The sequence below is a fragment of the Brassica napus genome, chromosome C4 (genome assembly GCF_020379485.1).
Source record: "Brassica napus cultivar Da-Ae chromosome C4, Da-Ae, whole genome shotgun sequence".
NCBI classification, from domain to species: domain Eukaryota; kingdom Viridiplantae; phylum Streptophyta; class Magnoliopsida; order Brassicales; family Brassicaceae; genus Brassica; species Brassica napus.
Window position 1 is genome coordinate 47,943,620 of NC_063447.1, and position 11,427 is coordinate 47,955,046.

General features: G+C 29.9%; 1 long non-coding RNA gene across 1 annotated transcript; it reads right to left on the reverse strand.

The window, feature by feature from the left end:
* Nucleotides 1–1,998: 1,998 nt before the first annotated feature.
* On the reverse strand, nt 1,999–5,404 carry LOC106429382. The gene is made up of 2 exons (XR_001285782.3): nt 2,527–5,404; nt 1,999–2,456 (listed from the first exon to the last, which is right to left on the reverse strand). It is a non-coding gene; the product is annotated as an uncharacterized LOC106429382 (long non-coding RNA).
* Between the last annotated feature and the right edge of the window lie 6,023 nt (nt 5,405–11,427).

The following is an 11,427-nucleotide window of genomic DNA, read 5'->3' on the forward strand; positions in this document are numbered from 1 at the left end:
GATTAAAAACAAAACAAAAAAAACCTAAAACCGAACCGATATCCAGATTAAACAGATTAATGTCTCTTTATTAAAAAAATGAAACTAATAATCACATTCCGCGCAAGGCGCGGATTATTACCTAGTATATCAATAAAAGATTAGTAAAGCCTAAAGCATATCAAAAACCAAGACAAAATCAAGAAATTAACGCATATAGCAATGACATTTGTGTTATGCATGTCGAGAAAATAAGCCTTCTTTCTTCAACTTAATTCCTTCTAGGAGAGGTTTTTAGTTCAATTGAAAATATTATGGTCATTGTGTTAGAGACTTTCGGTTGGAATGATTTCAGGGACGAAGTAATATTACATCATTTAGTTTTGGGTGTGAGAGATTATGGACTTTGATTCTGAACCTTTTGATATTAAAAAAAAGATGCAGTCAAAATAATCTGGTTTGCAACTTGATTTTGGTTCAATCTAGAGAAAAGACGATATTCAAAAGCTTACCTAAGAAGAAGATTAGTTAAACTCGACGATCTCTCGAAGGCTACAAAGACTAGATTCGTGTTGAAAAATTTCAACTTGGTTTTCGATTTTATTTTCTCGTTTGATTCGATTTAATATTTGTTTTGTTGACGATTCAATTTTTTTTTTGGTAACAGATTCAATTTTTTTTTTAATGGCATGAACACAATTTTCGCGAAAGAACAACCTAGACTATAAAAAGAAAGAAAAATTGACGGGATGAGTCAGCTCTGCTGGTTAGAGCCTTGGGGGCCAATTGTCATGCTTCAGAGTTTGACGCCAGCCGGAGACGAACTGCTCTTCCATGTCACCAAAAGCGGGTACTGGGCATTCGGGCTCAGGACATACCCTCCCGAGTGAAGCCGGTCTGCTGCCTGACTGGGCCCAGACAATGATCCGCGAAGCGGGGAACCCTGGATTATCAAAAAAAAAAAAAAAAGAAAGAAAAACCATATATATCAACAATAATCAATTCACAATGTGACATATAGAAATTGCGTTTAAAAATTACACATATTTATACTAGAGATATTTCATAATCTAAATATATATACATATAAGTTCTCTATATCAAACTATATAATATTAACAATAACATGTAAAACCTTCTAGATCTCACTAGTTCTTTATAACATGCAAAATGCTTAGATGATGATGATCATTTTGTATAGCTAGCTGGAGTTTACGAACACATAAGTTCATTTTGATATTTGAGTTCGTCCTACATACGGTTTCTTTTCTTGGGTAAAAAGTTCGCCCTACGGTTTAATTAAGCTTTATACTGGTGCCATGAAATATTTAAGTATAAGGGTCCCTAAGTATAGTGTAATATATAAAGTGCTGATTCTTATATACTATATGATTTGTCAAATCTCATTTTTTTTGTGTGACAGTGAGCATTAACTATATTTATGTCTGTATTAACACAAAAATGTATAACAGATTAAAATAAAATAAATAAGCTTTAAATAATCTTCAGTTTGTTATTATAAGAGTCAAATTATCAGTTGATGATCTTTCCATGAATTTAAATGGTGTAAGAAGTTTTTTTTTTCTTCTAATTTTAGCATTCTAATATATCAAAAGCAAAAATACAATGGCATCCAACTTAGCAATTCATAAATTTGTATCTAAAAGAATAATATTTTAGTTTTTAGTTTTGTATTTGAAAATTGATGTCTTGAACTTTCATTAATGCATTTTTAAAAAATATAAATAATTTTTTTGAAATATGAGTGATAGAATTTTACAGAGAATAAAATAAAGCTAAACAAAGCTAATAAATAAAGATATGTATTTAATTTTTATCAATATATGTGAAAATCATAAATCATCAATATTTTAAATACGAAAAAGCATTGTTCTGTATTTTCATTTTGGTAAGCTTTTTTTTAACTTACATTTTGGTTAGCTGAAGTGTTTTATAATAGAGATACTGATAAAATAGTTGAATAAATATTAAAAAAGATAAAAGGTAAAAAATTATGCATGATAATAGAAAAATATACATCATTTGGCTTTTAAATGTGATACATTGTTCAAATACATTGATAAAAAAAATTATAAATCTTCAAAGTCACAAGCTCCAAATCCGTAGAGACAAACCTGATATTCATTAACCAAAAACATAACCTAAAGACCAACAAGAACTACACAAGTATTAGATCTGAGCAAGACCAGAACTTGAGACTACAAGTATCACACAACGGAAAAATAAGAAAAATCCTCCTTAACACAACACAACATGAATTGGAAGAATTTGACCTCTTTGTACTGCTCTAAAAATTAGAGCCCCAGAGATGATATAACCGAGAGCCACCCAAGGAGACCTCTTTATATTGCCATGATTGACTGGGCCACCGAGGCTGCCAGGACGACCACAAACTAGAGACGCCCTCTATTCATCTCTTGGAAGAAGGAAAGGAGAGGAACCAACGGTGGCAAAGACTACGAGGTGGAGAAAGAACCGGTTAAAAATCACCTCTGCCGAGACTGAAAACAAAACGATCAAACAAACCTTAATCCTGGGTAGATATATGAATCCTCTGACTAGAAGCAGTAACCAAGACAAAACTCGAGCGTCCTCATATCTTACATCAATACGACGCAAACAAGGAGAAACCTCACCGCTCAGCCTCTTCCCCTTTTGGATTAGGATATCATCTTAAACTTTTGTCGGATTCAACTAGTTAGTTGATGATGAATGCACAGTTGAAATGTCCTCACTTCTCTCTCTCTCTTCAAAATCTCTGACTTCTCTCTAGTTTTTATTCAAATTGATATCGTCGGTTCCGCAATTCCGGCTGCTCCCTTGAGCCGGAGTCGGGTTAGCTTGTTACTATGTTTTTCTTCGGATCGGATCTTCATTTTTTCTCTATTTCTGCTCAACGGTTTGACTACTTTCTAGATTTTTTTTCTTTTGATTAACCTGGTGTATCCCAGGCCCATGGAGAAGCCCAGACTAATCCTCCAAAGAAAAGTGCAGTCCACGGAGAGATCCTCTCTCCGGGTATTCAAATGAACCCTAAAGCATAGACTCATATCCGTGTTAGGTGATCAGGATAATTGTGACTTAGTTTCGCGCAGACAGGTGGATCGAACCTGAAACGTGTTAGCGTCTCAGTCCCGTCTCCGTACCGCTCTGATTTTGAATTTTTTCCTTCTCGGTTTCTCCAGAGTGGTTGAATCAGTGGTTGATTTGATACGTTCTTTTTCATTTACCTTAAGATCTTATCGAGATGCATCTCTTCGTCATGCTTCATTCAGGCGTTTCAAATCGGTCTTACTCCACCATCACCATTTCCGGCTGAAGGCTTAGGAATTTAAAAATTTTGTCTTGCTGGTGGTAGAAGATTTGGTCTCTTAATTGCATGAACTATTCGCTATAAGAGGTTTCGTAAGTTAGTGGATTCCCTTTGTTTTGTTTCCTCGATTTGTCTCTCTTAAAGAAACCTTGCTGATGTTTTCATGAAAATTTGTTCCTTGAAGTTATGAGCTTCAATCATTTATATTTGATGGTACTAATTATAAGTATGGTGTTTACTAGGTTAGATGTTTGTTTCATGTATTCATCTTGTTTTTCATTTGTGGACTTATGTTTTTGGGAACTTTTATTTTCTCCACCAGTTATTGATCTCTTTTATTTCTCCGCCAGTTATTGATCTCTGAGATTATAATTGTTGGTTCATATATCAGTTTTAAATCAATATAAAGGTTTTTTTTTCAATATAAAGGTTTATTTGCTACATAATTAGATTTTTAGTGAGAGGCAAGAGAGATATTAAAAAAAAAAAAGAGAATGGATGTTTTTGATTAAATAGCAAATTTACATATTTTTTTTAAGTATATAATGGGCAATTTCCTTTTCTTTTTTTTTGGCAATTTCCCTTTGATAGAATCATCTTTTCAGTGGGGAAAAACTACCAGTAGTGTACATACAAATTAAAGTATCGATAGTAATGTATATCTACGTCAACAGTAGTAGCATGTTTCTTCCATCTCCCCTCCCCCTCCCTGTGTTTGACGTGTCGAGCCTTGAATGGATACATAAAGTGGTGAAATCGACGGCCTTTAATAGTTGGATTTATTGAGCTGTCAGTGATCGGAGAGGTAACAAGAGGGGACCGTACACGTGCCTATCATCCTCCTCTAGCCTTCCTGCGAGGTTTATTTAATTTCTTTTATTTAATTGTTTTTGTTAAATCTACAAAGTGACTGTGACAAAGGGCTACGAAGAAAACGACATTTTATTGATACGTTTATGGATCCGCGTCACATGGGCAGGTGAGCCCATAGTTTTCTCATGAAAGAAGCAACAGTGTGGAATCCCATTGTGTAGCCAAGAAAATGGAAATAAATATGTATTTTGGTTCACAAAAAAAACAGAAAATGTGAAATCACATCTCTTCTCTCTATTTTCCAATTTTAACATAAACAGTAACAACTAATCCCAGTTTAATAAAAAAGTCGATTTGATCGAAAATTGTCTATTAAAATCAGCACTAAACCTGACCCGGATTCGCTGTCAAAACGGTAAACCGGTGATTCAATATGTAATTTGATCTGAGTTTTAAATAAGAACAAGAGCTTGACATGCGCGTCCACGCAAATATGAGTTATTTTATTTTTATAAATTAATATTTATTTTTTAAGATTAGTGTTATATATTTTAGATGTGTTGCTATATAATTAATTTTATTCAAAAGATCAGATTGAATCGGATAGTATAGTTATTTTTGGTACAAATATTTTGAACCCGTTTCAGATATATTAGTTATTTTGATATTTTTAGTTTTCTATACACCAGAACCGAACACATCGAAAGAACCCAACTCGAAACTCATACATAAATTTATAATATCCAAGCGGGGCCTAATTTCAAACCCAAAAAATCTGATACCCGAAAGAAACAATCCATACGTGAATGGGTACCTGAGTGTCTATGCCTAACTTATTTTATTAAAAAAAAAATTTAAAACTATTTCTATGTATTTGGCTAAATTAAGTGAAATAGAAAAAAAGTTTTTTATTTAGTAAAATAGTTATATGGTGTGAAAAATAAAGTGACAATATATATAATATGTTATTTAAGTTATGTGTTTGGTTACATAATTTTTAATTTAAGTTATTATTTTGTTGATATAGACTATGTTTTTGAATTATGTGTTTGGCTACATAATTTTTCACCAATTGAAATTAAGATAAAAATAACAAAATAGACTAAACCAAACTTTTAACCATATGCAAACCCGATTATTTTACATTTCGATTTTATAAATGGTACAAAGTTAATGTTGATTAACTAATAAATAAAAATCTGCAATATTATTATTCTGGTAATATAATTAATTATGTGATATATTGTTATAATAATTTAATTAATAAAATAGTTAGGATGAATGAAAAAAAGGAAATAGAAGATGTAATAAATCTGTTGAAAGTAAGGTTAGTTCTATAAGTAAAATTACTAAAATGACACTATACTTTTTTATTTGTATTTCAAATAAAATATTAATATATTAAAAGATATTGTAATTAAATTGTGTGTAATTTGATAAATTTTCTAATGAATGGTCCAAATAAAAAATCATGCATAAAAAAATCATAGGACTCTAATTTAATAGATTAAATATATTGTTTACATATTTACAGCTTTGGTCTTAATAGTTAATATTTTCTCATATTTCTAATTTTTCGTGTACGTAAGCAAAAAAGTGATAACAAAAACATAACAGCTTTGGATTAATTACTTTGTATGATTTAAATATAAAATCACTAAAACAGAACAGGTTATCTAATGCATTACAACCAAAATGTTATAAATATTTACAATATGTGGATATGGACTAAATACTAATAAATCGTGTATTGTTGTAGTATACACGTTTTTGATAGTGTAAAACATCAAAAACTATTCAAAATATGAAGCTTTGCAAGAAGTATAAATTATATTGTATAATCATAATATCAGCCCATATAATTATAGATTGATCATCACATTTATTGATCATCACATTTTTAATGGGCTTCGGCAAAACGAAGTAAAGAAAGTTCGGCTGAGATTTTATTTAATTTATCTAATAATTAAGATTGAGTGGCACAAGTTGGTAATTATTAAGGAAACTCAGGGTTAATTACTAATTGTACTTTAGTTTTAATAAATTAAATATCCATTATTTAAATATCTGATAAAATTCTTAAAATTCCTAAAATCCGAAGTTAGCCCGTCGAAGCAACGAGTGACCAATATATAATCCAATTCTAGTTTTATTATACTTTTTATAATACGTCGTAACTTCAACTTGTTACAATTTTTTTTAAAATTATCTTTTTTTATATTTTATGCGAAGTGAAAAAAATAAAGAGAAATTGTGTAAATTTGTTTCTTATAATTTCAGTTGATATATGGGAATTAATATCTAAAAAATTGGGAGGTTAACATATGGAGGAATATTGTTATTAATGTTGTTGTGGAAATTTGGTAGATATTGTTCGATACATGTATAAATGGTGAATCGTGAACTTAGACTTGTTAGGATATGTGGGTAGCGATCAATGTTAATATTTTTTTGAAATTTAGATATTTTTTAAAAAAATATACTATGCAGAAACAAGTTGAATCCAAAATTGTGCTAAATAGTAATGTAGTATTGGTATTAAAGTTGTACTGATATTTATAATGTGGATCAGAAACATTAATATTATTCGAAAACTATAAAATATAAAGTATCATGATTGAAACAAAATCCTAACCGACCAATATCAATACTATGAAGTAAAATAGGAAAAAAATAGTGTTATCGACATATAAATATATATGATTATGATGTTTTAAATTCTTACCATTACAAATGTTACCTTATAAAAACAATCATTAATAATGGTCTCATTAAAACTCTTGCCATAAATAAGAAGACGAGATTGTACGGTGTTGCTGCTATAAATATATACTAGATCCTCCAGCGCGGATATGAATTTTCAGTTTTTAATTATTTATTATATTAAATGATGTATTTGTAAAATTCATTCATATTATATTTATTAAGTAAATATTTTGTTTTTGCATCTTAAACTATCTATTTTTTTTACGAATGTGTGATATCATATAAAAATATATAAAAAAAATGAATATATATACTTAATTAGATAATTGTAAAAACATAAATTTTTCTTTCGTTTGCGATATCATATAAATAATGATCTGCCCAGTTAACAAAAATCATGATTTTTTTTATGTGTAATTTTTTTTTTGACCATTTCCTTAAAACTATATTAAATTTTACATATTTTAATTAGAATATTTTTAATATCTTTACCTTTTTATTTGAAATGCAACCTAATATTTTTTTAAAAATTATAACAAAATATTTAAAAAATATTTTTAGAATTGTTTTGAAAAATATGAAAATTACATTTTAAATTAAAATTATCCTAAAATATGATAAGTTTTGATGTAAACGAAAACTCAAATTATGTCAAAATAATTATATTCAATGATAATAACAATTTAAATTGATTATTTTAAAAAAAATACATTTACAAAAATATTGTTTGAAAGAAAATTCATTTCTCCTTCAAATATAAAATGAAAATATTATAATTAAATAATAAAAAATATAAATAAAAACCATAAATTTAGCAAATTACAACTGAGTTATATTATGCTAAAATTTTATTTCTAATAATTTAGCAAATGACAAATGAGTTATGAGCAAATAATACCATATAATTTTTAAAAACATAGCCATTCTTAAATATTTTTTGAATAAATAAATATTTTTTAATTTAATCAACTGAAAATAATATTCGTACAATTGTGTGAGTCAAATTCTAGTTTTATTGATACATGTTATATATTAGTGCTGTATGTTTTAGGTAACATTTTAATGATGCACGTTTTTTAAAATCTCTATTATTAAAATTATGCACGTAAGGATAACTCATGAGTTTTTTTTGTTGATTAAATGACATTATGTCCAAATTTATTTAAGGATATTTCATTAAGGTAACTGAAAAAACAAACAATAAAATAGGAAGTTTAAATTCATTTAAGCATATTTCATTAATGTAACTGAAAAGACAAGTAATAAATTAAACAGTTTTATTCGTTTTAGGATATTTCATAAATAAAACTGAAAAAGACAAGCAAAAAAATAAGGAGTTTAATTAATGAAGTAAGAACATTTTCAAATAGGTACTTCTCTTTTAATAATATGGATAGATAAAATAGGAAGTTTAAATTCATTTAAGCATATTTCATTAATGTAACTGAAAGGACAAGTAATAAATTAGGCAGTTTTATTCGTTTTAGGATATTTCATAAATGTAACTGAAAAAAACAAGGAAAAAAATAGAGAGTTTAATTAATAAAGTAAGAACATTTTCAAATGGGTACTTCTCTTTTAATAATATAGATGTGTTAAGCTTAATAATAATGTAGTAATTGTATTAATTATATACTATAGTTTTTTTTTTTAAATCTCCCTAGAAACAAGTTGGGTCTAACTTTATGCTTATGTTTTAGTAATATAGATTATCACGTATCATACTACCATACAAGCATTTCATCTAAATTTGTTTTTATCATATAGTTTCAAGATAAGTACTAAGTATTTGATTGAAAGAAAACTTAGATATCATTTATATAGTAGTTTTTTTCTTTGGACCGAGGCTTATCATTAATATAGTTTAGATGTAATTCAAGCTCCCCTGTTAATATTGCAGCTACCATGATAATACCGATAAATCCAAATATTCCATCCGTTTCACTTTAGTTGTCGTTTTAGATTTATACACATATATTAAAAAAATATTTATTTTTGCATATTTTCAAAATAAAAACATCATTACCTATGCACCTAAACATATTTCAAACAATAGAAAAATAAAATGAAAAATATTGTTATAAATTTTTCAATGAAAACATAGAACGACACTTAAAATAAAACAAAATTTTAACTCCAAAACGACAACTAATATGAAATAGAGAGAATGGTATCATATATAGCTATAAGATGATATAACTAACATTACATAAATGCGTATATAAGTAAGCTTTTGAATGGATGTTGGAGATTTTCAAATTCGCAAAACACATTAATATGTGTTACATTCGTTTAGTTAGACGCTGAACATCTCAAAATCTTTTTTATTAATAACCACAAGCGAAGTCAAATGCGTACTTACAAATAATTTTAATCAACCAATATCAAACAAAACTGGATAAGTTAATTTGATATACTCATCATTTGATAGTTTTCTGTATTGTAGGGATTATAAACAACAGTATATCGTTTATCTTAATAGTTATAAACCACAAAATGTAAGTAATAATATTACTACAAAGTACAAACAAACCGGCACATTTGTGAGTTTCAAAAAGGATGAAGTAATTATAACATAGTGTTAATTAGGAATGGTAATTGGTACCACCCGCCCCGCCGCGGTCTCTCTCTCCGGCGGTTCTTTGCGGGTTGGTCCGCCACAACCCGCGGTCTCAATCCTTAAGCCCAAACCCGCCCCACTAACATCTTTAGCCTTTGCGGGCAGCCCGCCGGTAGTCAAATATTAGTGGCAAACGGTACCACCCGCCCCGCCGTGGCTCGCCCCGCCGGTAGTCCAAGTCTCTTTCTCCGGTGGTCCTTTGCGGCACTGCTGTCTGCTGATAGTAAATAAAAATCAAGATTAGTCCAACATAGTTAAATATAAACTTCACCAAAAGCACAGAAGAAAAAACAGCATTAGACGTTATAGTCTTTAGCCATCAGGCATTTAAAACCTAGTTGAACATTCTACAAGTTCGTTACATGTGCACTATACAATCAGTCAATCATTAGATTTCATCGTATACATATTATATCAAGTCAATACCAAGTGTTTTACTCGTATCATATGACTCATATGTGGGACTGATACCAATGCATCATTTACGTGATATGACTCGTATGTGGGACTGATACCAATACCAAACATTCTTCTTCTTTTTTCAGTTCAGCCTTAAAATTTTCAACAAGTGTTTTACTCGTATCATATGATACCAATACCGAATATTGTCTGCAAAAGTACATTACCAAAAGCACAGACAAACACCGCAAATTTTTCAAGTCTTCACCAAATTTAAATTAAACAAAACACCAGATCCCAAAGGTAATAAAAAACCAAATCTAAACAGTCATTGTAAATGTAGATAAAAGCAAAATACCAAATCAAAATAAAAAAATCAAACTTCTTCTTCTTCATCTTCATCTTCACCATTGACAATGGATTCAAATGATGGTAGCTTCTCTTCTTCATCATGAATTTCATCTTTAGAAAATATCAATAGTTGAAGTTAGTAAATATAATATTTAAAATATTAATAGTCATGGTTCTCAAAATTATATGATAATGTGAATATTTTACCATGTTCATAAGTTTCATATCCCTTTAGCCAGTTCCTAGTACATATCAGAGCTTGCACATTCTTCGGGAGTAGACGGCTCCTGTATTTATTAAGGACTCGCGATCCAATGCTAAAGGAAGACTATGAAGCCACTGTTGTAATAGGAATACTCAGTAAATCACAAGCCATTGCTGACAAATCGCCATACCTATGAGTATTATCTTTCCACCACTTGAGAATGTCCATGCTCCGGAAACTATTAAAGTCCAAGGGTGGTTCATCAAGATAAGCTTCTAGAGGTGTTTTTCCACTCACAACGCCGCTGTCTTTGCGAAACGCAAAGAAATCCTATGAAGGTTTAAAAAAAGGATCAAAAACTATTTAAAATAAATAAATAAACAGAATGTTAAAAAAAATCGAAACACTCACATTGTAGTTCTCAAACATACCCATTGACCCTTCAGCACAAAAATTTTGTGGAACCGTCTCACGTGGCTCTGTAGAAGGTGAGTTAGTCTTGGATTTTTTGTCGTAAGACTCAAACAGAGTACTGAGCTTATCACGCAAGTTTCTCAACTTTGCATCACGTGTACTCATGTCAAGCTTCCCTAAACAACAATCCACAATAGAAAGGTTAAAACGTGGATCAAAGACGACTGCCATCGCGAAAACACAACTGACTTCTTCCCAATATTTATCAAACTTCTCTTTCATCGGTGGCACCATCTCTCTGACAACCTCATCTTCGCTTTCTTCATTAATTCGAAGCCAATCATTGATCAACCAAACCTGATAGAAATACAAGTTCGAAGTCGGGTAATTGGAACCAGACATCAAACTTGTAATCACAGCGAAAGGTCTCAAAAAACGGCAGATATTCTCAGATCTTGTCCACTCCTCCGCTGTAGGCGCCATTTTATAACCTCTCCTATCAAATGTCTCCAACTTAACAAACGCTTTGCGAAACTTGATGGCTCTTTCAAGCATATATAAAGTTGAATTTCATCTTGTCTGCACATCCAGTATCAGACCCGCATT